Genomic DNA, 24,587 nt, shown 5'->3' on the forward strand with positions numbered 1-24,587 from the left:
GTATTTACTCAAACCACAAGAATTAAAGATTTGCCTTTAAGAAAGGGAATTGAATTATTATCCAGGATCTCCATTCCATAATCTGTATATAATCAAGCTCATTTAGTTGATTGCTCTTAGTGTTCAGGTTATTCTAGTATGTCCTTAAAGCTATCCATAAGTTACGGGTTTTAACTGGCATGTGATAATTCTTCATCCTTGAGTTAAAAATAAAACTAAACGTTGGCAATGTGGTTGTGTAACACTGTGCAATTGAAACTCTCCCTGCTGCCCCACCCTCCAAATCCTTGCATCTCTTCTGGGGCTGTGCATAAACACGAGCATGCACACACATGTACACCTGTGCATGGACAAGTCCCTTTCAGTGAGAACAGAAAGAAAACGCTGCGTTTTGTGCAGATGGTGCACAGTGAGGATGGGGATATCAATGTTTAAACAATGGATTGCTGACAAATCAATGCAGCAGGCTGCCCCTAAGCCAGACCTAGAGTAGTGCAGTATGTTTCTAGAGAGGGCTGGGTGTGCTGCCTTCACAGCAGCTCGGATTGACTCGGTTTGCATGAACGTGTCTTGTATCAATTGTGCCCTTTCTCCTCTAGTCCATCAGTGGGCAGTAACTCCAGATGGCTACGAGGTCCGTCTGCAAACACTGAGCATCTTTGGCATCAGGGTTTCTTAATTGTTTTTAGTGCGTGCAAAGTGTGCTCTTACAGGACTAAGTCAAGGCTTTGCTTGCAGGCTCACATCACATTGACTGTGGCTTGGGTTTATTTGTGTACACTGGCTGGTCACTAGAACTCGCCTGTAAGGCTTTGGAAATGTCCTTCCATGTGGTTTGTGTATTCTCCCATATCCCTGTTTCATCCCACAGTTAATTACAGCTGCTGGTAGAAAAACTACCATGTTAGGCAATGCCAGGCACTGCAGGAATTGTGTTTTCCCAGACTTTGAGGCAGAGCGAGGCACTGCATGGCTGGTTCTCCTTGCAGATAGTGCCATAGGAGGCAGTGATTTTTCTTTGATATCGAGGGCACTGAGCTCTGTGAGAGAATGGGATCTTGTCAGTCCAAGGTTTATGAGATGCACAGTGTTTTACATGCTTCTGGTGCCAATTCACAGATTCAGTGTTGCCTTGCTCTAGATAAGAATAGCTAAAAGTGTCTGCTGTTGTATTTGACTCTTGGGTGTTGCTATAGTGTTTGCTTTAGATTCTTCTTAGTTTCTTATTTTTGCTAGTTTTTAAAGGGTTGTGCATGATTTTTGAGATAGGAAGCATTGTAGATATCATAGTGTGGATTCTAGAATTAGAGGTATATATTTCCCTAATCGCTTCTTTAACTAATGTTTTGTCTTGGGTATGATATATTTGGAGTATGAGAACCTGTGAGATACCTGAAACAATCTATTTTATCTCTTTTTCTGGGGAAAAAAAAAAGGATACTGGTGAAAAGAAAAATTTGGAAGCAGCTAGTCAGATAATAATTCTCTTCCTGTAGTTCTGTGTCAGTGCAGAAGTGGTTCTTCTGGCCAAGGCTTAAAACCAGTCAAATCAACCCAATACCCAGGTTTAAACATCTGGAAAAAACATTATAATTCTTGAGAGAGAGACAAAAATGTTGATATTAACTGTGGTTGGAGAGACTTTATTCACAGGTCCAGGGTGCATAGATGATGCTTCAGTGCATACAGCTGAGTGTAAATTTTGGATCTCTGTAAAGGGTTTGCATCTTTCACTCCGTGTCTGTTCCTGCTGATTAGCTGGGTGTCTTGGTTTGAAAGGCAGGTGTCTACCAAGGAAGGCGGGAATCTCCCTTGGAATTGAAAAGTATGACTCCCTTCCCCCCGAGTTATTATAACTTTGAAATTAAGGGGTTTTCACACAGAGGTATGGGAAAAGGATTAACAGTTCTTTACTAGACAAACAAACAGCCCGGCAGCAGCCTCAAACAGAGCCGGGAGCCCAGTCCCAGCCTGCTCCCGGCCGCGGCTCTTTCCCCTTGGGTGCAGTTCCGGGCACGGCCGGCAGGGGCGCCGGTGGCTCCCGGCCGGGCAGGGCGGGTGCGATGATCCCCCCGCGCTGCAGGGGGCGCTGTGGCGCGAGCCCGGCCCCTCTCCCCCTCACGGTGATGACGGGCGGGCCAGAGAGAGGCTCAGGGCTGCCGCAGGAACCTCAGAGCGGTGGCTGGGATGGCTGGGAGGAGCAGATCCCGAAGGAGCAAATGATGTATATCAGAAAGGGTGTCCCTTGTAGCAAAAACCTGGAGCAGTGGCGGAGAATTGAGGGCACTGGGCAGTGGCAGCACCTGAGCACAGCTGGGAGAGGTTCCCCGGGAGGGGGCTCAGGGTCCCGGGATCTCCCCTGAGGCACCTGAGTAGATGGTGAGGGTCTTTTCTGTTGAGGTAGGCTGTTAATAAGGTCCCAGTACAATGGCTGCTACCACAGGCAGGGCTTTGCTCACAGTAGGGGAAGGCAGCAGGAGACAGAACTCTGCGGTGGTGGCAGGCTCCCCCCACAGTGACCACAGCCTGTCTCCTCTCCAGTGTCGAGATCCAGAGCGGGAGAGGAGCTGAGCCCAGCCCCTTAACCCTGCTCTGGCCAAAATCTGAGGTATCCAAGGAGAAAACCCCCAGGTAAGAGAGTAGCCAGCTGCACCCTTTCCTCACCTTGACCATTTCTTCTGTCTCTCTTAATAATCGGTTGTTATTGTCTCTTAGCAACAGACGGGACAAAATTCCATGAGAGAAGCAAAAGGAAAAATCCGAACCCCCAACACTGGGGCTGGAAGTACCATTCAGAAAGCAGCTTCTGCCCAGATCTCTCTTGTAGGTTGGTTTGTCCTTCCCCCAGCATACTTTTAATGTAATATAACGTGTCTCATTGTTCTGCTGCCTGAACTGCATAACTTGGGTTTATTTTAGGCCACACCCCTGAAGTCCCTGGCACAGGTAGCTCTGAGTCTCAAGGGACACTGACACCATTGAAGGAGCTGTGGCCCAGAGCAGGGCACTCCTCATGAAACCCTTCAAACACAGGTTGGGTGAAACAATGACCTTTGGAAAAGGTTGGGTACATTCGATGGGAATGGAACTACACACCATTTCTCATATATTGGCATTATAATTTTGCATTTATTTATTTTACTTTGCGACTGTTACTTGTCTTAGCATAAGAACGTTTCTTGGATGTAGTGTGATGCATTTTGATACCTTTAGAGCATAGGGAGGAACAGCTGAAGCACCAAAAGTGATCTGAGTTTTCCATTTTCTGAGGATTTGGTTGTGTAGCCCAAGCTGACGCTTCTGAAAATTAGACCCCTGGTGTAAGTGCCTAAGCTTGAACTGACTAACTCTTGCTGAAGTGGTGACGAGTGAGGGTTTGTCTTGTCACAGCTGGCAGAAGAAGCCTTAACTCTTCCAATGGGCACTTCAGCCACTAAGAGCTTCCCATTCCCATTGATAAGTTCCAAACTCGAGTTTAAAGCTAGTCATAAATTAATATAAGAGATAACAGGAATATGTGCATCTCACATACTCAAAATGTTGGTGGTTTTTTTCAGGTTGTAGTTTCTTTGTACCAGCTTCAGCTGGCTTGTAAGGGAACTAGCAAAACCAACTGACTTGAATTAATATTTTTTAATCGGTGAAATTAAGCTGAGGGCCAACTGGAAGACTTTGGTACTACTGGAATAACATCTCTGATTAGCTTGAGGCTAAATTACTAATCCCAGTGAGGGAATTTGAAGTTTTCATTGGGCTTAATGTGCAAAGCCCTTAAATATTCTGTCATATTTAGTAATCTGAAATACCAGCACCCTGTGAATCTGTGTCTGAAAGGCTAAACCCCACAAAAATAATGCTAAAGTTTTTGCCTTAATATTCTAAACTAAACACATGTTGCCTTTAGTGACATTTTCAAAATCTCTACGGAGCACTAGTATATTATTTGAATATTTTTAATGTGACAAGTTAAGATTTCAATGCAATTCAGTACACACAAACTTAGAGCATTGACACCAATTAACTCTTAAACAAAAGCTTTAATGTTTTCAAAATATTATACTCTAATGATGGCAGCTTGGTGAGATGCTATTTCATGTCTGCTGTTTAGATATGTATCTACTGAAACGAATATAAATTGAGTTCTAGCTCTTGATTAGTAATCTATACAGCTGTTAGCTTGAACTCTAAAATCTGGGGCTTTACAATTCAGGAGGGGGAAAAATGGACAATTTCAGCAATGAGAAGAAGCGTTGGTGAGCTAAATTAAATGGCTGATGATAATTGCCATAGCTTACAAAGAATGATGCTGTGTTATTTACAAAGGCTCCTTTTTGCATGGAATCTGATGTCTTCTCCCATGAGCTTGCTTATAATTCATATTCCACTTTAATATGCCTGCAAAATGTGCTTTCTTTCTGTATACGTATTATTTTTAGGATGTTATGTTTCCTTGGTGCATACACAATGAGCCTGAAATCCTGTAGGAATGTGTTTAATTTGAAAGTTTTATCCTCTGGGCCTGGTTAATTCAAATAGGAGACTCAGAACAGTGCTGCAGTGCCGGCAAGAATGCGGGAATGGCAAATCATCTGCACAAAGGCAGCAGAGAGCCCAGGTGGCTGCGCTGGAAGGTGCCACTGTCCTCAAGATCTGCTCTCTGAAGCTGCTGTTTCCTTCTTTTCCTCTGTCAGTGCAGGGAAATGGGGGCTTGGCCAGCTTTGCTTTCCTTTATACCCTTAGCGCTGTTCCTCGGCATTCCATAATTGCAGCCTCCCCAGAGCCGCTCTCATCCCGTGGCACGGTGCGTAGCAGGGAGCTGCCTGCCTCCTCTGCTGCTGAAGCAATGCCTCAGCAGGATTTGGAGAGGGATTGCTCGTATCTTTTAAAGCTGGAAAAAATGGAACTGTGGCCAGTTCAGGCCTCCACCCTATATTTTTTTGGTAGATGGAAGGAATACACTTGCTGAGCCCGTCCTTCTCCGAGATCAGTAAGCTGTGTTTCTTCTGTAGGAATGTGAGGGCTCAGGAATTCCAGTGTGCAGCCTGCTGGAAAGCACTGCTGGCTCATGGGCAGCGGAGGGGAACGGGCCTTGCAACGATGGCTGGGGGAGAGAAATGAAAGGCATTTTTATAATACCCTGGGCAGCATATGCAGGATGTTATGTCTGGCTTGGACTGGGCTGACGTGGTGCATCGGATTTTTTTCTTATAATGCTGGAAACATAGCTATAAAGGAAATTCAGAGATAGAAATGGAACAAAATTAAAATGAAAAGCAAGCTTTATATTTCACAGTGAATAATTTGTAGCATCTTTCCTCAAAGAAATTGGGCTGCCACTAGAGATACGAAGCAAGCAGCATAAAATTTTCTGCAGATTTATAATCCACTTGAATATCCAAATTATGGCAGCCCCATTCTGTGACTTGGGAAAAGGCACAGTTGTGGGCAGCTGTGGGGTGGGGCTGGGAGATGCCTCCAAGCGGCTCAGCTAAAGGAGGATTCCAATGTGTGTTAGGAAAAAGGAGACAGTAAGGTGGAGGAAACAGATGAGAACTTCTGGCATGTAGCTGGCCAAGGTTTGTACAAGCTCATGCAGAAAGGGAAGATATTAGCTCCTTCCATAAAAGGGGATTTGCATTTACTGGAGTCATATGTCCTTTTCTCCAAGTACCTCTCGTGGGTGGAGTGGGTCTTCGGACTTTTCCATTGCTACTCATGAGCAGCTGGAGTTGAAACTTGCTTCCTTTCAGGAAAGGAGTTGCAGTCAGATTTTTCTCTGGTCTCTGACGGCAGACTTGTCGTCAGTTTGAGACAGCACTCACCTGTACCTTTCCTCAAATATATTTCTCTTCACTGGCTTTCATTTTGATGTGATGCAGGATGGGTTTCCTTTCTGTTGGAAATCCACAGGCTCCGTGCAGTCATTGCTCTCTGTGGAATTCACCAGTCACACCCCAAAAAGCACCCTCTTTTTTTTTAGGAACAGAAGTGTTGAAAATCCATGAAATGTGCATATGTGGGGGAAATCCCAGTCAGTGCTATACACCTGATCAGCGGCTGTCAACAGCCTCGTTTATTTCAGTGTATTAATAATGCAAGTCCCTGATGTTGATTATTGTCTCTGGAGTTTGCTGTGTGCAAATGCTTTTCTATTCCATGAATTCAGTAATCAAAGTCCCATTGGCAGGGCCAGTGCTGAGCAGCCCCTGGCTTAGAAAAAATAAGCTGTGGTTTTCTGTTTTGTTTTGTTTTGTTTTGTTTTTTTCCTTTATTTTGACTGTGACTTACATTGCCCAGGAGTTTTTGTGTCCCTACTCCTGACTTTCTTACACAGTCTAGATAAGAAATGAAGGCTTTCTTTAATCATTTTAAATACTGGGAGATAGAAAAGAATGAAAAAGCTATGCCATTATATCTGCATCTTGCTTGAAAAGAAAATGCTTTGTCTGAGGAAAAAACAGACAAATTGTTTGTTTGAGTTCATTGCCTTCTTCAGCCCTCAGAAGTCACAGGGAAAGAGTCACTCCCCTTGCTTCCCTAGGAGTGTACACTGGGATTTCTAGCTCACATTTATTTTGCTGAGACTTTGGAGCCAAGTTTTTATATGTAGTTTTTGATGTAGGACCTAATTAGGCCCTACACATCTTAATACTTTTTGCTACATCTGCATTAAAGATGGCATTGCATATATTTGCATACAATTTACATTTAAAAGTTGGCCATGCTGTGTGCAATAATCATTTTAACAAAGTACCATTGACAGTCAATATACATATCCATGGAAAGTATGTGGGGGTTGTGGCAATAAGTATACAAAAACATATGGATACACACTGCTGTCAGTGTCAAGCAGTTTGGAGAAATCAGGGGTTCTTTTTTAACATTGTAATTTTGTTGGAGTATTTCCCACAAGAAACCAAGAGGAGCTTAAAGATTAGAGCTCCTGCTTTAACTGCAAGGTACGTGCAAGACTCTGAAACTGTTGTTGTGCTCCAAAATATACCCCAAAATCTGAGCCCATCCAGCGTGGTACCAGTGCCATCGCCAGTCAGGATAGCCACATGTGACATTTGTTACTGGTGCTTCAGCTGTGCTCAATCTGAATTTAAATGGTAGTTAAAAATCAGATGTCTGGGAAAGTTTGAGGTTATTGTATTTTCATTCTGGCATGTAAAAGATAGTTTGTTTACTAATTTGTTTTCAGAAGTACTGCCAATGGTCAATTGTGGAAAATCCTGAGGGCTTCTTGGTGTTTTCCTGTGGAAGCATACTGGCTTGTTAAATTTTTCACTTATCTCAAATCAGAAGAGCAATCTACTAGTGGCAGGAAGTCAGCCAGAAAAAAATCAAATTAGTTACCTTGCAGGGCAAAGAATCTGTGTGTGTTGACACTTAGGCCAAACATTTAGTCCATGAGATGCGGATTTACATCTTGAACAGGCGATTTTAAAAACATGCTAACAGAAGTGTCTCTATTTCACTTGGCAAAACTCAGCTTGTGTTTTTGTTTGGGGGGGATCAACATTTCTCATTTCATGATTGTGATGATGTCAAAACCTTTTCAGACTGTTTTTTTAAAAAAGCATGAAAAGAGCTTGAAGTCAGCTGGTGCTTAGGCAAGTAAAGATCAGACAGACATACTCTTTTCAGACTGACTTCAGAGCTGATCTCTGGGGTGGAAACTGGGAGTTGGACTTTCATGCTACAGATGAGTTGCACAAAGCAGCAGAGTCAAATGTTAATTTATGTCTTGGTGGTTAAGTAATAGGAAAAATCAAGAAGGATTAATAAAATCTTCTCATCTACAGGCAAATAGTTTCACTTCTTTGCATTTACTTATCTGTCTGCTTTCATCTGTGTAGACATCACAGGCAGCTGAGGTTTGGTAAGTTGGCAAGCTGATGAATGAAGGATTTGATTTTGCAATATTGAAGTTAACTAGCCTTTATCCATTGTCTTGATCAGATGCTGTAGAAACCTGCGTTCCCCTATTAGGTGGGGAACAGAATGAATCCTCACTTTTGCAGTATTCCCAGATAAATGGAAAGGGTTTCTAAATCATGCACTCTCTTAAACTTGGTGTCACGAGTTTCTCTGGTCTGTTTCCTCTGCAAATTGAGCACAATTGAACTCCTGTGGGAAGCTCCGGGCTGACCTGCTGTTGGTATAGCAGTGTGAAATTGGCTGAGCCAGTTCAGTGCAGTATCTGCCCTTATCAGGCTGGGTTGTTAACACTGGGTTAACCACTGTGATACTGGTGTAACTAACTGGGGATGACAATTGCCATCTGCACTTCAATCAGCTCTGATTCTGCATATACAGTGCCTTTATAAAATCCAGTAACATTTCATGTTAATAGTCATTATAATGTTGACAATTAGTACTTTGGATTGTCAGTGATGTGAATGTTTACGTCATAAAAAGTAGGTGGGAGAGAAGGTTTGCAGCCAGGTAAATACTTCAGAAATACTGAAGTTAAGTCAAGGATTTTGGCCTCTTTAACCTTAGTGGTTTCCTGCTCCCTTCCCTGTACTGGGCTTCAGTTTCCCTGCAGACGATGCAGCACCTGCATGAGGTGTGTGATACCTGCTTTGCCTTTGCAAGTTTAGGACAGCACCAAGCTGGGAGTCTTGATTCAGCTCCTGGATCTCTAATGGCTCTAACCTCTTGTGGCTGTGGGAAAACTTATCTGAAAATAGCTTGGTTTACTCCCCCAAAAATCCTACAGTGTGTTTAAGTAATTTAATTATGTATTAATATTGTGCTTCCTGATGTTCCCAATTTATTATTTATTTTAATAACATCACCTCATCCAAAGGAATCAAAGAGCTTTTTCTGAAGGGGCCCTTTTCAGACAAAAGGCCTTCAGAGCAGCTTTTCTGTAAGTGCATTCTACACCATATGAATTCTAAAAAAATAAGTTCTGAAAATTATTTTCATATCTGCTTAGTAAAATATGAGCTTAGTTTCAAATCCCATGAACTCTGAAGTTTCCCCTCCTTAGAGAGGGCTCTTCTGAGGTAACATTTCTGCTTTTATATTTACAGACAGACATTCTAATTATCTGGATGATGATAATGAATGTGTTGCTTATAACGTATTCTGTGAGGTTTGAAAAAGCTGGAGGGTGATTGTACATACTGCTCTTGTCTTAAATGATGAGAAACTAAAACATGAGAGAAGAATGCAGAAAATGGACTATAAAAAATTCATGTTTTACTAATGAAAATCTTCCAGATTAAGCACAAAAAGAAGAGGGAAGAGGAAAAGAAACTCCCACAGTAAACAAGTGAGATGTTTGAATCCAATGCAGAATGCTCTATGTATAATTGATGATTAGAATTTATTTTGATTGTGCTGCTCTTTTTACTTTGTAGTACTAAAGCTTAACTGCACTGTAAAATTTGTCAGGAAGGAAATGAGTGGCTTTTAGGTTTCTGTTTTTCAGTACATATAAATACCAAATCTTTGTGGGTTTTGTCACCTTGAGAGTTTTTTTGGAGGATTAGTTAACATGAGTTTGCTGTTGTTACCAGCTATAAATAATCAGTGGCACTGGTATTTAAAATGCCATCCTTCCAGATCAATTTTAGCAACCCCCCGAAATCAGTTCGACCCTTCATGGTATGCAAATACTGTTTCAGACTGTCAGCAAGCTTAGGCAGGTGCCATGTATGTGTTGGTACTTCTGCACATTTTTCTGTCCTGCACATTTCTTAGTGCTGCCATGTGCCTGGGAGGATTGCAAGTATAAATTCAGGCTTTGGGGTAGGATTCAAGAGCTAATAATGAATTCCCCCAAAGGGAGGAAGGGGTTGATTCCCAGATGCTGCCTCAAGACTTCTCAATTTTTGCCATTATATAATGGTCAAAATTAAGACATTTGAAAGTCTTTCTATGGAAGGAATTTACAGGAGAGAAGGAGAGATCCCTTCCAAACCTCAGTGACCGAGGGATTCTGTGGCCATTAAGGTGTTTGGAGGCTGCAGCACTGGTGCATGAGGAGAGGCCCAGTGAGCTGGGTATGCTCAGGGAAAAGGGGGATTATAGTACAGACTGGGACCTCAGTGCATTGTTCCACTTTCTTATGGAGAGCTGTAGAGGAAAGGGGTGACCTTTCCCAGGTACGTGCACAGCACGAGGACAAGAGGCAGCAGGTGCGCACTGCAGCAAGGGCAATCCCTGCTCAGGATGGGAGTGCTCAGGGGCCTCAGTGGGTTTTCCAGGGAGGGTGTTGTGTCTCCAGCCCTAAAGACTTGCAAAATCAACTGGCCGTGGCCCTGAGCAAGCTCAGCTGGCTTTGAATTTAGCCCAGTCATTACTGGCCTATAATGAAATAAAATTTTCTTCTTATGATGTTTATAAATGACATGTAATGGTTTTCAATGTTACATGGCTCTTTCTGAATGAAAACCACTGCAAATTACTGGGTTTTATTTGAATTTATTACTAAACAGCCTTTGGCATTTAATAGCAAAGGAATGTTGTTGTTGTTGTTGTAGCACATGCGCTCCCAAATGTTGGAAATATGGTGGCATATGTTCTTTTAGTGCATGTTTGAAGAATTGCTATTAACTTTTAACAGGCAATATTTTGAAATTGTGAGAAATTAAGCACAAAACCTCATGAATCTTTTGTACTCGTATCATGCACTGTATAGAGATCCTTTGGGAATGCTGCCATTATTTCATAATTGCATCGCTTGGCTGTTATTTAAACAGAGAGCCACGTTTTTCCAAAATAGTTACTGTGACCTTTGGGCAATTAACATATGGCTTGTCAAGGAGGTGTTCAGCATTCTTTAGAGTGCCTCTGATGCAGTCTGATGTGCTCTTAATACTGGGGGAAAAATTCAGTTTGTCGTGTATTCAGTCAGTCTGTGCAGCATGCGGATCTCCAGGAGCTGTGGATAAATGTGTCTGAGGAGGGGCACTGCAAGGCTGCATCTAGTAGAGCTGTAATGGAAAGCAAGAGAAATCTCTGCAGTGATTTGTGCTTAAATTTATGCTCTGAAATGATAGAGGCACAGACTAAGCTGGGAATCTGTAAAATACTTGGCAGCCTGTGCATTACCAGTCAGGAAGTATTTTAGAAGTCAGTTGAAATAGGGAGGTTTTGCATAGCTGTTTTCTACTATTAGCTGTTTAATGCTCAAAATTGTTCCGTGTTTAATGAGGTAGATTTGGGTTCAAAAGCAAATAATTTGAAATTTAACATGGAGAGGAAATTACTTAGGAAATTGTGCTCAGGAAATGAGAGCACTGTCAGTTTATTTCATCTGTTGGTCACTCGGGTAAAGCTTCAGAACATTTTTTGCATTGCAAATGGACACATTGTTCCTAAAAAGTTTTAAGGGAGACAAGCTATCAGTGCTTGCAGTTCATGTGTTGATTAATCTGCCTGCTTTTATTTATTTTTCATTCACTTGTGCAAATTATTAAACTGGTAAACTTTCATCATGGTCTGACCTGCTATAGCTGTATCTTTCAAAGCACTTATATCAAATATATCAAAATGCAAAGCAGCACTGGCAAAAGAGGCCTTGGGAGCAGATTCTGCCCTTGCAGAACACCACTGTACTCAGGACAGATGGATGCTTTGGATCTTTTAAATGCATTTCTGTTCCCCGTGTCTTGGTATTCTGCATGTAGTTTTATTGTTCTTTTACAGACTTTGGGCTTTGAAAGAGGCCTTGTATTAATTTTGATATAAATTTTATCCTGTTACCTAAGAAAAGACAGAGAAACTGTGGTGAAAGGAATGCATGTAGTGTTGTTCAGAATTCAACAGCACATGGCTTTTTTGCACCAGAGTTAGTTTACTTGTGCTTTTTACCTACGTTTTTGTTGTGTGCATCAGTTCTATAAAGATCACTCTGGAGGTGACTTGAAAGAATTTTGCTTGATCCTTGCACCTTGCATTGGCTTGGGGCCTTTTCCAAGCACATGTCCTGATCTGATGCATGTTGAGGCATTTGCAGGTATCCAGGATTATTCAGAAGCATAAGTAGCCTTGAGGAGGAGAAAAGGTCACAAGCTCACTCTAGAAAACAAGAAGAAAAACATGTATTTTTGTGTGTTAAAACTGGGAATTCTCCTTTGCCTTCGTATTTTCTTTGTTAACGGATGCTATATCTTCTGTGTTTAACAGTAAATTAATCTTTGTCAAGAAATACTGTCAGGGCAAGTATGAATATAATAGGTCATTTACATAATGAAAGGAAAGAGTGGAAATAGGGGAGGAAAAAAGGTGGTTTTGTTGTGTGTTATGAGGTGAGTGCCTGTTTTGTCCTGTGACATCCTGCAGGTCCAGGGTTGTTGCAGGCTTTGGGACATGGCCATGCACAAAGGGTCTGTGATGAGCTGCACTGAGAGGAGTGAGAGTTCCCTGTCAGTGTAGGTGGGACACTGAGAGTGCCCAAAGGCACAGCAGGATAAAGCAGCACCAGCAAGGAACCGTGGTGTCATGGGAGACAACGGAGGGAGATTCAGCTCAGGAGGAGGAAAACACGTTTGTCCTGCTTCCCTTACTGATCGTGTGCTGTTCCCTGCTGTTGGTCAGCGGGGTGTGTTGGAAATGCATCAGATCAGCTCTCTGGTTTACGTGTTGGTCTGGGACAGCAGCACTTCACAAGAAGATACAAAGACTGTGCACAGCACAACTGTTCATCTCACCCCGTTGTCAGGGGCTGCATTAAGTGTCTGTGCAGTGTCCCAGGGTTTCTCCGGCTTTCTTGGCCTTTGGGATGACCTGTGGCACTGAGTTCTGCCATTTTTTCTGTGAGTTTGGCTGGGTCCCCTCCTGGTCTTTCCTGTAGAAAAGCATAAGCCATTACATATTCTGTACCTTCCAGAAGCCGCCAATATTTCAGAGATATTTCTATTCTATTGGATTATTGCTCTTTACATTTCAGATGCCCAAATTTCTCAGGCATATGTGATTTCCTACAGTGAAATTTCATATAGCAACTGTCATGAGCTTCGGGGTTTCCTCCTGCTGCAGGTAGAAACAACCCTTGGTAAACTGTTTCTTCTGCGTGAAAAGCCTTAGAATGAGGGATTATGTTCCTTATAAATGGTGTTATGGTACTTTGAGGTTTTTAGAGTTAAAACCAAAATGTAGAAAGAGAACAGTCAGTACAAAGCTTGTTTCACTAGAGACTGGGGGTGTGCCTCTGGTTTGACTTCTGCCCTACTGTCAGTTCTTCCTCCCTACTCTCCTCTTCCTACCTTTTTCCCCTGCCCTGCCTCAACCCCCTATACTCAGTGTGCTGGAGTCACTTCATTCTGGTCAGCCTTTCTTAGACTTTCTGTGCATCTGGGCTTAAAGAACAAGCTTGGTATACCTAGAGGCCACAGTAGGTGAGGCCCATTTCTTTAGTTCAGAGAAAAATCCTGCTTCCCAATGTATTTTTTTTTTCGTACTCAACAGCACTTTCTCAAAAATATCTTCCACACAAAATTAGAAGCTAAGAGGAGTGGTGTTCCATGCCAAGGGAGCAGGGGATAAAAGGACTCAGAAATCCAGGCATCTGTTAATAGCTCTGCAACCAGATTGTTACATGACTTTGTGAAAGGCTTATAACCTGTCTCTATCTCCCTTTCTGCTACTAGAAAATGTGTAAATAATACTTTTCTCACCAGCTTAATTAGTAGATGCCCACAATGCATGAGAAAAAAAACCTGCTGTGTTTTTCAGAGTTAATTGCAGTGATGTACCAGAAGCCCATAAGCTCACCCTTCTAAGAACTGTCTGTACTGACTGCTGCCAAGTGTTTTCTTCAGGTCGCAAATTTATGAAAACTTACAGCTGAATTCCTTATGTTGAATATTGTTGAATATAGAAGATTTAAACAAACTACTTATCATGTCTGTATATCTCAGGAGATTATTGGTTAATCCAGGATCTAGCAAAGGTAGTCTCTTTTCTTCCATCTGGTATTATCCACTATCAAAGTTAGCTTGAATTTCATTCCAAAAGGACAACTGATCAGATCACCAACTCACATGGAACCCCTTATACCGCTGTTAGTTTGTTACGCATAATATAACTGCAATTTCTTCTGCAGTTAAGCATATTTGTTCATTGAATTTCCATTTTGAGAGTATCATTTGGGGTGGATCTGTCAGTTACCAGCAATCTGCCAGAATTGTGATCCTCATTGGTCTATAAAATGTGTCTTTGTCATCCACATTACACCCCCAGCCAAAAGCTCCAGAGGTGTAGGTTGTGTCCTGGCAGGGGGACAGCAGGCAGGTGGCCATGGCTGACGCACGTTTCATTGGTGGCACTGACTCGATCTCCTGTGTTATGGCAAGAAAAGCGCCTTTTTCTGACCCTTCCCTTTGCTGTTGTTGAATGGTATTTTTCATTGCAAAGCATCATTCAACCTCAGCACACCGTCCCTTTCACACCACTCTGATTCTGTTTGGGAGTGCGAGTGTTTGGATGCCCTGAGGTATTCAGGGCTCAGCAGTTACCACCTGAAGCAGAGGAAGTACCCGTGTAAGTAATAATTATGGGCGTTTACTCCGGTGTCTCCTCTTGGATTTCTTATGGAGAGCTTTGCTCATATAAGATATGGCTGTTTCCCTTGCTGCTGCTACTGCTGCCTTCAGGGAGTGGCATGTTTCCTGACTAGCTGAATAAAATAGAAAGTGGTGGAGGGGGGATTGTCAGATGCTCCAGGGTGCTCTACCAATCCAGAAGTCAAGAAAGACACAAGTTAAGATAGCGGAGAAACCAGTGGAGACTCCTGTAATGCTTGTTGAAGTAATTTGAGAACAATGTTTTGAGTTTCAAGCCAAAGACTTTGTCACTGGTTCTGGAGGAGGAGACCTGAATGATGGTCTAATAGCTCCTGTCTGAGCTGGAGACAGTTCTTGCTTTGCACATTCAGAGGAGGAGGAAGAATGGCATTGCTGATATTCCCCAGGTGCTAACCAGGGATAGAAGTGGTGTCTTTTTATGGCAACCATTATATAGGATTTCTCTATACTAAAAAAAAAATTGTAGCAAGGGCTGTACTAGGTTAAATCAAGCCCCATATCCTATCTCAAACAGTAATCGTATGTCTAAGCCACTTAATATCAAATCAGACATGTCAGTTTTAAATTCAGTATGAGCTTTCAGAGGAAATGGAAGCTTCCTTCCTTTTTATGAAACCATTCCTCTATTTCCTTCTCTGTGTATTCTTTTAGCACCCTCAGAAGCAATCTGATGTTCAAGACGAAATTAACAGGATTCCCCCTGCTGTTCCTACTGAATTCAGTTAATATAATGAGTTTATTGTTAAATTAAGCAAAATACAGCCTGCCACGTTACAGAAATACCACTGAGATCCCATAATTTCCACCTAATAGCCAGTGTCTGTACTATGGGGTTATAACTTAAACAGTGGAGAGTATGTGTCTGTCAGACAATGTTAAGTATTTCTCATAAGAGCTCTGGACACATAATCAGTCAGAAAAACAACACGCCTGTGACACAGAAGTCAATAATAATATCTCTAGTGCAGTGAATTAATTTCCATGGGGCTTTCTTACTTCGCCTGTGTATGCTTAAAAATTCACAAGGTGTTTTCATGACTCAGATAAATCTGCATTTTCTTACTGCCTGCTGAACCCAAATACTTTTGAAGAGCTGTGGCTTAGACTGCTGGCTCAGTGGAACATTCCCTGTGATGCCGATGGTAACACAGAAGGGTTCTGGAAGGGGTTGGGCCACACCTGGCAGCACCATCCACTGCCTTCCCTACTTGTTCGGCACCTCTACTTTTGAAATTTTTTCTACACCTCTGCAGTTCTATCCTATCATAAGGAAGTTTTGTCTTTTTTTTAATTAGATTGTTTTGTTCTACCGTCTGTTACTTCTCTGCCCGCAATATTCGTTATCCAAAAGTTCTCTTACAGTTTTTATTTTGCATGTGCATGCCTCCTTTTGTGGCCAACTGCAAAAGCCAGTTACGAACAAAATGTTTGTGTGTTCTCATGTTGATTCAAGTATCCAGAGCTCTGAGGTCATAGGACGCTGATATTCATCAGTGGCTGCTGGGTTTGTCCCAAGAGACTGTCAGTGCTCAACATTATAATTGGTTGTTCCTTAATTTAATTTTTATACACTTGTGGGGTTTTTTTTCTCCACCTTTGCTGTTTTCTGCGATATGCCTGCAAGAACTGCAAAGATTTTTGGCCTTGGGACTTGTTCAGACCTGGAAAAAATGCAAGATTTAGTTTTGCTGTTTGTTGTACTTAGTTCTGATCTGAAAATGAGACAGGCCTAGTTGTGGGTTTGTAGGCTTCTTTACATTTTGAGAGGATTGTAGGGCTTGGATTTTGGTCCATCACTAATTGAAATCCCATTAAAGGTAATGCCTGCTTTTGATGAATTTAATTTTGATTTGATTTAATTTAATGTTGTTTGGTTGGTAACTTTGAGACATGGGACTTTGGCACCAGAACCTGAGGTGATTGCATAAGCCCCTCTGAAATGAAACTGCTGAGAAAACCGCTCATGCTTGCTCTTACATGAAAGTTTATTTAATCTTTGGAGACTAATGTGTAGCTAATGTCATTACCTTCTTTCAGGCTTTATTTTTATAAAATACTAAAAAACCACCCCACTCAAGCACTACTTGTGGGAACTTATTTTTCTTTCCTGTAAAAGCCTCTGCAGGTTTCATGTGTTCTACAATTTTCCACCAGTCGAGTGGCACAAACATTCTAGCTCTTAACACTGGAGGCCTGCTATTCCAGCTGAAAAATGGTTTGAAACATTAACTGTGATACAGGAAGTTACTTTTCTGGTCTCTTAAGTGCTTCTAAATCTCTGATGGAGTTTTATTATTTTTAAATTCTTACCTCTCTTGCCCTCCCCAGAAATCCATCTGCAACTCAGCTGATCACAACGGTCTTTGCATTCAAGGCCTGTTTAGATTTTGCTCATGAAAGCAAGTGTGAAATCTATGGCCACAAGCCAATTCCTATCCCATAAGGCTGAGACTGCTAAAGTCTTCCTGGAAGCTGAAAGAAAATGAAAGAGGAGGACAAGCCTGCATATTCATAAGAGCAGATCTCTGAATAGATTACTTTTGTTTGAGAATGGGTTATTTGCAGGTCATCTCCAAATGATTTAAATCTTGCCTGTGAGGCTCTCTTCTCCCCTTGAGAGCTTCAGGGCTGCTGAGAGTAGAGTGTGCAGAGCTGGAAACCTGGGGCTTCTCTTGCTGTCGTGGTCACTGATCTGCTGGGTGGCCATGGGTGAATCATCTGATCTGGAGTTATCTCAGTCCCCACGTGTGGCTGCTGTGGTATTCTGTAATATGTGAAGATCACTTGTTGGGAGTAGAAGTTGGACTGCACCGTGGCGATTTGGAGTGTAAGTTTAAAATCACAAGTGTGTGACAAATTGCAGTAACTCATAGAAATTTATGTGGCATCCCCAAAGGAGCTTCGACTCTATTTGGAATACTAAATGTTTTGTCTTGAAAGTAGTATGGTAAATTCTTTGAGGCAGACATTCACTTCCACTGGTGCAGTGATTAGCTCCAGTGCAGCTTTGGCACGTTACCGTTGGTAAATCAGTTCTTTAGGGGCAGATCTCCAAATCAGAGAGTCCTGAGCATTCAGGTCAACAGCAAAGGTAATATGGAGAATTTTACAATATCTTAGTGGTGAGCGATTCAATTATGTCTTATTTTTCTCCAAAACTTTCTCACCAGACCAAGTCTATCAAACAGCCTTGCCAAATTCCTTGCTATTGCCATGGAAATCATACTGTTTTACTGCTTGAAAATAGCATACTCCATTATGTGTGATGATCGGAGTGTTTACAAAGGAAACCACAGTGCAGTCTGAAAACAGAAGGAAGTTCTGAGTAGGGAATGTTTTACAAGAAGCCTTGGAGCGTGGATGCTGGCCTGCTGACCTACCTAGGCCTGTCATTCTGTACATGCAGCTGCTTTTCTCTTAGTGAAGTTTGGCCCTTGCAAGAAACTTCCTTGGCACTGTGTGGTTGTTCAGACGTGGTCAGCAGGCCCCAGGCTCTGTTTCTTCTTTGAGCTGAAATGTCAGGTCCTTTTCCTCAGGATTTAAGGAGTTTTATGCTCTTTTTTTTTGTCCTTTGTCCTCCTCAATTCCTTCAATATTTTTTTTTTCTTTCAAGCTTTCTTCCTCAGCGCTTGACAACGATTGCTCTGTGCGGCTCCTTTTACTGTGGAATACCGAAATTAGCAAAAGATGATGTTCTTTTTTGTAAGACTTTGTAGGGAAGGGTGGGTGAACGGTACTAATATGGCGGTGGTTGTTATTTACACCTTCTTTGTGGTTGTCACATGTTTGTTTTTCTTCCTCGGGTGGGATAAAAAGTAGTAGGTGAAGCAGGTGAAATACCTGAGGGGAGAAAACTGCCTCAGTGAATGTGCTGCCTGGAAAGGGAAGTAAGCACAGGGACAGGCATGGACTGTTCTCCACATGCTGTTCCCTCACAGGAGGCCCTTAGCTCAACTGAGGAGAGACAGACGAGAGCTCTGGAGCCAAACTGGGGCTCCTGGCAAACATCAGAGCAGGCTGAAAATACCACTTTGAGTTAGACGCAGTGATACAGTTGGAGGTGTGACAACCCACACAGAGCAGTTTGAGCAACTGTGCTGGGGAAAAGCGTTGGGTTTATCTACTGTTAAATAAGACAACATGTCTAGCTCTGAGACAGGAGGAAGGATGGAATTGGCGTGGGGAGCAGAGAGCATGAAAAAGAAGAAGAAAATCTTCTCCAAGGTCACCTTCTACCACAGGGAAGGGAGATTCAAGAGGACTTTCTTGCTGCTTTTGATGGCTAAAAGCTGTTGCAATCATGGCAAATCCCTCAGGAATGGTTCAGGAAGATCTGCTGCCATACCTGGGGCAGACAGTCATTTATCTGAGATGCAGTGCTCCGACTGCTAACAACCAGCTCAAATTGGCTTATTTTTTCACAACTGTCACAGAGCTAGCCACATTGTCTCAGGTGTGTGCCTCTGAACAGGGAAGTCCAAACCCAGAAAAAGTTTTGGAGTCATTATTCTTACATGTTCTCCTCCTCTCATCTTGTCCTTTTTCCTTTTTTTTTTTTTCCCTTTCCTTTCCTTCAACTGTGTTTGTAACCCTCCTTTCCTTTGTTACTTTGAAAACTTGGACTTTTTCCAGTCTCTTCTCCTGCAGGGAGATTCTCTGTCCTGACAGTATCATGTTATAATATCCACTGATAAAGACCTGAAATTGCCTAACTCTTACATACTCTAAATCCCAGTTGAGCCCTTGCTAAAGTCTAATATCTTTATGGCACCAAAGAGGGTTTTCTGCTGGAGCTGGAGGGGAGGGATGAGTTAAAGTGGCTGATGAAGCACTCCCTGTTGGGGTGGTGATGATTTGAGTTACAAGTCTCACAAGCTGCTTAGTCTCCTTCTTCCCACAGAGGCGTTTCTGTCAGGGTCTACCCAAGAAAAAATTCTACCAAGAATGTCAACCAACTTCTTCTTGAGCTGTGTGGGATGTTATCAGTAAGGACCAACACTGCAGCTGTGCTCTGACACCTTCACCTGCCAAGCACCCTGTTGTCTCCTAGGTCTGGGATTGATAGGAACTGGCTTCTGGTTTGTACCCAAAGAGGGAGTCTGTCACTGAAAGGCCATGGATCACATGGCCACCACGTGGCGCTACCAGGGGAGCAGTTGCAGGTGTTTGCACATCACTTTGGGATGGGTACGGGTCTTTTCAAAGATCCCATCAAGTTAGGTGACTTGTCCCAGGTCAGCCAGCAGGTTAGAGACAAAGCCAGGAATGCTAAACAAACCATTTTGGGTCCCAGACCAAATGCTTCTGGGCATGATCTAAAGATTAGAATATGGCAGGTCTCCTTTACAGCTCATATTCCAGGGATCAGCAGGAATGCCCCTTCCCTCCCCTCTCCCCAAGTTTGCAACCGTTGCTCAGAAGTGGGAAACTAACTGTTTGGGGGTTGATGGTAAAGGGGAAAATTCCTACTCCCTTCTGAGACTGCAGTCAGAAATTTTGGACAGAGCTCTTGGAAAGTAATCTTACCCTGTGTTAAGGCAGTAACATTTTCTATGCTGTAATAGCTGGTGAGTGAGGTAGTGTGGTGGAAGTGACAGGGTGATGATACTGGTGGTGTTTGGAGACAGCGGCTGTACAGCTGGCAGACTCACTAAAACAACAACTAAACTAAATCACTGGGAGAAGCAAATGCAGTGACAAATGCATTTGGGAGCATTTGCTGTGGAAGATTTGTGCTGCAGGAGTCGGTTACAGGTGCTGTGACTCAGGTGTCGCTCAGTCATGCATCAAGCCCCAGTTTTGACATCACACTGAATGGTCTTTAGGAAGCCGTGTTACAATGACAGCGGAGAACAGAAGTTTCTCCATGTGGAAAGCACTGTAAATGTAGGTACTTGAAGCTTGAGATTTATTGGTAAAGTGAGTCCTAACTACAGAGGAACTGTAATAAGAGATGGTATTGTGTTTCTTCCCAAATTGTTTCCACTACATTTGTCCCTCACCAGCACTGATGTGCCACTCTGCTGTCCTTGAAAGCACCTACCCCTTTTCCTTTGCATTTCCTAGTGCCTATTTTGGTTTCCTGCTCTCACACTCCTCTGTAAGTGAGCCTTTTATAATTTGTACAGATAAACTTAGACCGAGCACAAAGGGAATGTGTAGTTGTTAAAAATAAAAAATGCCAATTAGGTAACTTTAGGACGTACACGCACACATTGTGTCTGTTAGGCAAAAAGCATTTATCGTCACATTTTATTCTAATTCAGTAGATAGGTAAAGGGATGGCTCCCAGGTAATGCTTCTAGTGACAAAAGTCCTGCAATCTTAGTATTTCAATCCCAATGACTTACGAGTTGTGAAATTCAGCTCAGTATTGTTGGATGCACTCAATAGCCAGCAGTTTTCTTGTAAAGATCTTTGTTAAGTAGCAGGATTTTTTATGATTTTGGTTTTGTGTGGGAAGGAGTTGATGAGATGATCCTTCTAGGACTTTTCATATTTACAGCTGAAAGTGAACTGTTCTACTCAAAGTCAGGAATGAATGCTTACATTTAAAGAGAAAAAACCATTTTGATTCCCTCAATAAAGTGAAATTCTTATTTGAGAGATTTTATTTTAATCCATCTTCCTTTCTAATTAAGGTGATTCTGAAAGCTGTTCAATTTCTGAATGGGCATGTATTAGTCAGTAAGTATCTCATTATGGAGTACTCCCACTCTGAAATCTATGCTTGGCAGTCTGCTTTGCATTTCAGCTTCTTAGGTATTTTTATAACTTACTGCTAGAGTGTTGCAGTGGTGGAAAATTACTCATTTACTGGCTACTACTGATGAAATTATTAGCCAGGCAGAACACACAATTAATATAATATGGCCTGAGAGCAATTGTTAACAGAAATGTTGAAACATGGACTGTTAACTGAAAGACTGGTGGTTCAAGCACACCTAGGGACAGGTTTCCCTTTCCCTGCTCATGGCAGGGGCGTTGAAATCAGACGGTCTCTAAGGTCCCTTCCAACTCAAATCTTGCAATGATTCTATAATACCAAGGTCACAGAGGAACCTGGTGTCTCACGTAAGTAAATGAAAGTTGCCCTGAAATGTACCTGAACAACAGCCTGCGATGTGTGTGGGAGAACTTGTGCTTCTGAAATGTTTGTCTAAGGGAAGATCTCGATAGTGGAGTTGCAGTGATCTGTGGTGGGATCTAGTGGGCACCCTTCAGTTCATTATGGCGTCCAGCTGGGCGAGGGGGGTGGGACAGGCAAAAAATACTTTTGTCAGGTCCTGGGGCAGAGCAAAGGGATGTGCCCAGCCAGGCTTAGCTCAGGCCTCCTGTTTTCCTCTTTTTGATAGCACCTTGAAGAAAACAGGTTGCTCTTATTTAACAGCTCTAATTATTGGCGAGGATTTGTAGTAGGTGCCACTGGAATTGCTGAATTGCTTGTCTAAATCTCTTGAAAAATCAATTTAAATCTGTTTACCGTGAAATCTGATTTTGTTGTTGTCCTTGTTATGATTTGTGGTGAAGGAAATCAGTGTGATTTAAGATTCAGTGCAAAGGAATGACAGAGATGAAAAAGATGTAAAACAGTGATGGGGAAATGTGGAACAAGTCTGTGCAGTGAACAGTGCAGGCAAAGACTGCATATGAGGAATATATACATGGTAAGGAGCAGAACTCTGTGGAAAGGGAGTTTGGGAACTCCTTACCCGTTGACTCATTTCCAGACTCTTAATAAGGTTTTAATAGGTTCTGTTCAAGCTGGCTTCTTGAGGGATTGACAGAGAAAAATCGTAATTACCACAAATCTGTAATGGTTCTGCATGCTACAGGCTTCTGAGTACAGGTGCCAGAAGGGTGACCCTTGTCTTCACTGCTGTTCAGCGGGACATGGCACCTTTCTCCCAAATCAGTTCTGGTTGTGCACGTACCCCTGGGAGCAGATGGGGTCACTTGAGTGTTGCAGGACATAACCAAAACCCCGGGGTGCACGCTGGGCTGGAGAGCTTCCTGCTCACCATGAGAACTCTGACTCTAAGGGGGCAAATAAAATAGACTTTTTCATAGTGTTCTGATCACTTCAGATGTTGTGACATCCAGTAGCATCTTAGGATGCTAATGATAGAATCCATTTTCTTTTTCCACTTAGTTCTTCTCTGTCCTGATGCACAGGGTTCCCATCACTGAGAAATTATTTCTTTTTGTAGGAAATGGGTGTAGTGGAAGTTACAGAGTGGCACTTATTATGCTGCAAGGACCTTTAAAAATAACTCTTCTGCAGACTCAGACCAAACAAATAAAAGGAATTATTTCTAAGGTGTATGCTTTAAGTGGCAGTTAGAGTTTTATGCATTGAGAAAGCATAAAGCTTGCTTCTATTTATAGTGTCATTTAAAACTGCCTGGATGTAACGAGAGTGTTTGAGCACAGGCTAGAAGGGTGTGCTAGGTGGAACAGTTTTTCCTATTTTCTTAAACGTGTAAAATCTGGAGGAAGAACTTGAAGAACTTTAGTTGAGTCGTCTGACACAGAAATTGGCTGAAGACTTTTAAAAGTCTGGCTGTAAACAGGATTATTTACCCTTTCCTACCTCATAGGATACAGTTCTTTGGAAAGCCTTTGAGCGTGTCGTATCTTAAATAGATACTGAATTGTTATATGAAATAATATGAAACCATGTGACAGTAAATACAATGTAATGAATATGACCTTGAACTGCCTTTGAGGATGCAGTGTTCTCTGAGAAAAACCTTTTCTTTCGCTTCTGATACTAAAAATAATTCATGTAGTGGAGCTATCCTGTAGAATTGTTTGTGTTGATATTCCGTGTGTAGATTCTTTAGGCGCGTGCTTTCACCAAGCATGTGGGAAATGGGCATTTACAGAAGAAAGTGAGTGTAGTGAGTATTTTTTCCTGCCCCTTTTCTTTCAGTAAGTCGATTCTGGCAAAGAGCATACACACAGTTCTCTATAATCCTGCTGTTCTGGGCTCGGGTTGTCACTTGGAACCAGTGGAAGGGGAACTTTGCATACTCTTTACTGTATTTGCTGCAAAGTCTTTTTGGAAGATCATTTAGATGTTGTTTTACTCGTGCTCTGGGTTTGAGTGGCAAGGTTTTGGTAGTGGGAGAAGGTGCCAGAAGCTTTCCCTGTGTCTGATAGAGGAAATGCCAGCTGGCTCCAGGATGGAGCAGCTGCTGGCCGGGGCTGAGCCCATCACCAACAATGGTCGTCCCTCTGGGATAACAGATCCACCAAGAGGAAAAACCCTGCACAACGGCAGCTGCAAATGGGGAGGGGAGTGAGAATATCTGAGAGAAACAGCTCTGCAGACACAAAGATCTGAGGGTGAGCCTGTTTGGCCCACGTGGTAAATGGTGAGTGATTTCTCCCTGTCCTTATCTCAACCCTTGGGGCTTCCACTGTTGCACATTTGGATCAGTGTGATATGTACTATACACTGAAATCTGCTCTTTGCACATTTTGCATCTTTATTTCTTAAATATAGAGAGGATAACCCAATGTTTTTGCTGTTAAGGACACTGGTGAAATAATCATTTAAATACACAAAATCTTTAGATAATTGTAATACAGTTTTGTATCTCGACATGCAGATAAAGATTGTAACTGAGCTTCCTACTCCTAGGTCCTACTGGAAACTTTTCCAGTATCTTTTCTGATCTGGGAAAGCAGAGATACTTTACAGTCCAGTAAATTCAAATGAGATGTTTCCAAATGACCAGTGTTAGCAGTATGTCCAAACAAAGAGAATTCTGTGTGACTTCTCTTAAAACGAATTGGTGTTTTATAATTCAGTACAGTTAATATAGCAGGGAAGCAAAGTAATTACTGAAATCCAGATGCCAAAGTATGTGATTTCCTGAATCCCTCATAATTTAGAAGATTTTTCTGTACACTCTGTGATCTGTAAATATGTGAAAAATGCTTTGAGAGGAACATATAATATCTAGCAAAGTACTTGCAAAATTTGCTTTAGATACTTCCTGCCTTATGGGTTTTACCTCCGAGCGTCTT

General features: G+C 42.2%; 1 protein-coding gene across 5 annotated transcripts in view; it reads left to right on the top strand.

Moving 5' to 3' along the window:
- RORA (RAR related orphan receptor A) overlaps positions 1 to 24,587 on the top strand; it is a 400,721-nt gene that overhangs the window by 154,898 nt on the left and 221,236 nt on the right. The window lies entirely within an intron of this gene.

This window comes from Chamaea fasciata, unplaced genomic scaffold, assembly GCF_029207755.1.
Source record: "Chamaea fasciata isolate MVZ Bird 193981 ecotype frontalis unplaced genomic scaffold, bChaFas1.0.hap1 SCAF_14, whole genome shotgun sequence".
Classification (NCBI taxonomy): domain Eukaryota; kingdom Metazoa; phylum Chordata; class Aves; order Passeriformes; family Sylviidae; genus Chamaea; species Chamaea fasciata.